The 6000-nt window shown below is 47.4% G+C and overlaps 1 protein-coding gene across 1 annotated transcript in view; it reads left to right on the top strand.

Annotated features, from left to right (window-relative positions):
• The first annotated feature begins 495 nt into the window (after positions 1–495).
• Positions 496–6000, top strand: part of LOC130297803 (oocyte zinc finger protein XlCOF8.4-like) — a 46248-nt gene continuing 40743 nt past the window's right edge. Inside the window, exon 1 of the mRNA XM_056550727.1 lies at positions 496–539. The gene's annotated coding sequence lies outside the window, so the exon portion shown is untranslated. The remainder of the gene's footprint in view (positions 540–6000) is intronic.

Genomic DNA, 6000 nt, shown 5'->3' with positions numbered 1-6000 from the left:
CCATTACACATATACAGCTCTACTGTGTACACATACAGCTCAGCTACATGCACATTACACATATACAGCTCTACTGTGTACACATACAGCTCAGCTACATGTACATTACACATATACAGCTCTACTGTGTACACATACAGCTCAGCTACATGCACATTACACATATACAGCTCTACTGTGTACACATACAGCTCAGCTACATGTACATTACACATATACAGCTCTACTGTGTACACATACAGCGCAGCTACATGCACATTACACACAGCTCTGCTGCAGACATATATAACACACACATACACAGCTCTGCACCACGCACATCACACACACACAGCTCTGCTGCATACACATAACTTCAGCTCATCCAGCAGCGATCACAACCAGCACAGCAGAGTCCTGCATACACTGAGCAGATGAGCCTAGAGCAGCAGCCCCTGATCATGTGACTCCTCCTCCTCCATGTGACTGATCACATGACGGTGACATCATCGCAGGTCCTGTAAGAACAAGGAAACCCGATGGCTCCTGTACAGATACAGGTTTGTATTCTCACTGTCAGATCAGGATTATTGGGGATAATACACATTGGATTATTTTGTCCTCAGATTTTGTTCTGTGAATTAGTTTGAGCGGAAATAACTTCAGACTCAGATGAGAAATCTCACTTTCTATTCCCACATATAGTAGACAGGACCCCCTCTATTCCCACATATAGTAGACAGGACCCCCCTCTATACCCACATATAGTAGATAGGACCCCCTCTATACCCACATATAGTAGACAGGACCCCCTCTATTCCCACATATAGTAGACAGGACCCCCTCTATACCCACATATAGTAGACAGGACCCCCTCTATATAGTAGACAGGACCCCCTCTATACCCACATATAGTAGACAGGACCCCCTCTATACCCACATATAGTAGACAGGACCCCCTCTATACCCACATATAGTAGACAGGACCCCCTCTATACCCACATATAGTAGACAGGACCCCCTCTATACCCACATATAGTAGACAGGACCCCCTCTATATCCACATATAGTAGACAGGACCCCCTCTATACCCACATATAGTAGATAGGACCCCCTCTATACCCCCATATAGTAGACAGGACCCCCTCTATACCCACATATAGTAGACAGGACCCCCTCTATATAGTAGACAGGACCCCCTCTATACCCACATATAGTAGACAGGACCCCCTCTATACCCACATATAGTAGACAGGACCCCCTCTATACCCACATATAGTAGACAGGACCCCCTCTATATAGTAGACAGGACCCCCTCTATACCCACATATAGTAGACAGGACCCCCTCTATACCCACATATAGTAGACAGGACCCCCTCTATACCCACATATAGTAGACAGGACCCCCTCTATATAGTAGACAGGACCCCCTCTATACCCACATATAGTAGACAAGACCCCCTCTATTCCCACATATAGTAGACAGGACCCCCTCTATATCCACATATAGTAGACAGGACCCCCTCTATACCCACATATAGTAGACAGGACCCCCTCTATACCCCCATATAGTAGACAGGACCCCCTCTATACCCACATATAGTAGACAGGACCCCCTCTATACCCACATATAGTAGACAGGACCCCCTCTATCCCCACATATAGTAGACAGGACCCCCTCTATACCCACATATAGTAGACAGGACCCCCTCTATATAGTAGACAGGACCCCCTCTATACCCACATATAGTAGACAGGACCCCCTCTATACCCACATATAGTAGACAGGACCCCCTCTATACCCACATATAGTAGACAGTACCCCCTCTATATAGTAGACAGGACCCCCTCTATCCCCACATATAGTAGACAGGACCCCCTCTATACCCACATATAGTAGACAGGACCCCCTCTATATAGTAGACAGGACCCCCTCTATACCCACATATAGTAGACAGGACCCCCTCTATACCCACATATAGTAGACAGGACCCCCTCTATACCCACATATAGTAGACAGGACCCCCTCTATATAGTAGACAGGACCCCCTCTATACCCACATATAGTAGACAGGACCCCCTCTATATAGTAGACAGGACCCCCTCTATACCCACATATAGTAGACAGGACCCCCTCTATATAGTAGACAGGACCCCCCTCTATACCCACATATAGTAGACAGGACCCCCCTCTATACCCACATATAGTAGACAGGACCCCCTCTATACCCACATATAATAGACAGGACCCCCTCTATACCCACATATAGTAGACAGGACCCCCTCTATACCCACATATAGTAGACAGGACCCCCTCTATATAGTAGACAGGACCCCCCTCTATACCCACATATAGTAGACAGGACCCCCTCTATACCCACATATAGTAGACAGGACCCCCTCTATACCCACATATACTAGACATGATCCCCTCTATCCCCACATATAGTAGACAGGACCCCCTCTATACCCACATATAGTAGACAGGACCCCCTCTATACCCACATATACTAGACAGGACCCACTCTATACCGACATATACTAGACAGGACCCCCTCTATACCCACATATACTAGACAGGACCCCCTCTATACCCACATATACTAGACAGGACCCCCTCTATACCCACATATACTAGACAGGACCCCCTCTATACCCACATATACTAGACAGGATCCCCTCTATACCCACATATAGTAGACAGGACCCCCTCTATTCCCACATATAGTAGACAGGACCCCCTCTATTCTCACATATAGTAGACAGGACCACCTCTATTCTCACATATAGTAGACAGGACCCCCTCTATTCCCACATATAGTAGACAGGACCCCCTCTATTCCCACATATAGTAGACAGGACCCCCTCTATACCCACATATAGTAGACAGGACCCCCTCTATTCTCACATATAGTAGATAGGACCCCCTCTATTCTCACATATAGTAGACAGGACCCCCTCTATTCTCACATATAGTAGACAGGACCCCCTCTATTCTCACATATAGTAGACAGGACCCCCTCTATTCCCACATATAGTAGACAGGACCACCTCTATTCTCACATATAGTAGACAGGACCACCTCTATTCTCCAATATAGTAGACAGGACCCCCTCTATTCCCACATATAGTAGACAGGACCCCCTCTATACCCACATATAGTAGACAGGACCCCCTCTATAGCCCCATATGGTAGACAGGACCCCCTCTATACCCACTTATAGTAGACAGGACCCCCTCTATATCCACATATAGTAGACAGGACCCCCTCTATACCCACATATAGTAGACAGGACCCCCTCTATACCCACATATAGTAGACAGGACCCCCTCTATACCCACATATAGTAGACAGGACCCCCTCTATACCCCCATATAGTAGACAGGACCCCCCTCTATTCCCACATATAGTAGACAGGACCCCCTCTATACCCCCATACAGTAGACAGGACCCCCTTCTATTCCCACATATAGTAGACAGGACCCCCTCTATATCCACATATAGTAGACAGGACCCCCTCTATACCCACATATAGTAGACAGGACCCCCTCTATACCCCCATATAGTAGACAGGACCCCCTCTATACCCACATATAGTAGACAGGACCCCCTCTATACCCACATATAGTAGACAGGACCCCCTCTATATAGTAGACAGGACCCCCTCTATACCCACATATAGTAGACAGGACCCCCTCTATACCCACATATAGTAGACAGGACCCCCTCTATACCCACATATAGTAGACAGGACCCCCTCTATATAGTAGACAGGACCCCCTCTATACCCACATATAGTAGACAGGACCCCCTCTATACCCACATATAGTAGACAGGATCCCCTCTATACCCACATATAGTAGACAGGACCCCCTCTATATAGTAGACAGGACCCCCTCTATACCCACATATAGTAGACAGGACCCCCTCTATATAGTAGACAGGACCCCCCTCTATACCCACATATAGTAGACAGGACCCCCCTCTATACCCACATATAGTAGACAGGACCCCCTCTATACCCACATATAATAGACAGGACCCCCTCTATACCCACATATAGTAGACAGGACCCCCTCTATACCCACATATAGTAGACAGGACCCCCTCTATATAGTAGACAGGATCCCCCTCTATACCCACATATAGTAGACAGGACCCCCTCTATACCCACATATAGTAGACAGGACCCCCTCTATACCCACATATAGTAGACAGGACCCCCTCTATACCCACATATACTAGACATGATCCCCTCTATCCCCACATATAATAGACAGGACCCCCTCTATACCCACATATAGTAGACAGGACCCCCTCTATACCCACATATAGTAGACAGGACCCCCTCTATATAGTAGACAGGATCCCCCTCTATACCCACATATAGTAGACAGGACCCCCTCTATACCCACATATAGTAGACAGGACCCCCTCTATACCCACATATACTAGACATGATCCCCTCTATCCCCACATATAATAGACAGGACCCCCTCTATACCCACATATAGTAGACAGGACCCCCTCTATACCCACATATAGTAGACAGGACCCCCTCTATATAGTAGACAGGATCCCCCTCTATACCCACATATAGTAGACAGGACCCCCTCTATACCCACATATAGTAGACAGGACCCCCTCTATTCCCACATATAGTAGACAGGACCCCCTCTATACCCACATATAGTAGACAGGACCCCCTCTATACCCACATATACTAGACAGGACCCCCTCTATACCCACATATACTAGACAGGACCCCCTCTATACCCACATATAGTAGACAAGACCCCTCTATACCCACATATAGTAGACAGGACCCCCTCTATACCCACATATACTAGACAGGACCCCCTCTATACCCACATATACTAGACAGGACCCCCTCTATACCCACATATACTAGACAGGACCCCCTCTATACCCACATATACTAGACAGGATCCCCTCTATACCCACATATAGTAGACAGGACCCCCTCTATTCCCACATATAGTAGACAGGACCCCCTCTATTCTCACATATAGTAGACAGGACCACCTCTATTCTCACATATAGTAGACAGGACCCCCTCTATTCCCACATATAATAGACAGGACCCCCTCTATTCCCACATATAGTAGACAGGACCCCCTCTATACCCACATATAGTAGACAGGACCCCCTCTATTCTCACATATAGTAGATAGGACCCCCTCTATTCTCACATATAGTAGACAGGACCCCCTCTATTCTCACATATAGTAGACAGGACCCCCTCTATTCTCACATATAGTAGACAGGACCCCCTCTATTCCCACATATAGTAGACAGGACCACCTCTATTCTCACATATAGTAGACAGGACCACCTCTATTCTCACATATAGTAGACAGGACCCCCTCTATTCCCACATATAGTAGACAGGACCCCCTCTATACCCACATATAGTAGACAGGACCCCCTCTATACCCCCATATAGTAGACAGGACCCCCTCTATAGCCCCATATGGTAGACAGGACCCCCTCTATACCCACTTATAGTAGACAGGACCCCTCTATACCCACATATAGTAGACAGGACCCCCTCTATATCCACATATAGTAGACAGGACCCCCTCTATACCCCCATATAGTAGACAGGACCCCCTCTACACCCGCATATAGTAGACAGGATCCCCTCTATACCCCTATATAGTAGACAGGACCCCCTCTATTCCCACATATAGTAGACAGGACCCCCTCTATTCCATTATAAAGTAGACAGGACCCCTCTACACCCCCATATAGTAGACAGGACCCCCCTCTATTCCCACATATAGTAGACAGGACCCCCGCTATACCCCCATATAGTAGACAGGACCCCCCTCTATTCCCACATATTGTAGACAGGACCCCCTCTATTCCCACATATTGTAGACAGGACCCCCTATATACCCCATATAGTAGACACAACCCCCTCTATTCCCACATATAGTAGACAGGACCCCCTCTTCCCACATATAGTAGACAGGACCCCCTCTATTCCCACATA

The sequence above is a fragment of the Hyla sarda genome, chromosome 1 (assembly GCF_029499605.1).
Source record: "Hyla sarda isolate aHylSar1 chromosome 1, aHylSar1.hap1, whole genome shotgun sequence".
In the NCBI taxonomy this organism is placed as follows: Eukaryota; Metazoa; Chordata; class Amphibia; order Anura; family Hylidae; genus Hyla; species Hyla sarda.
This window is presented reverse-complemented; position numbering and strand designations above follow the sequence as displayed.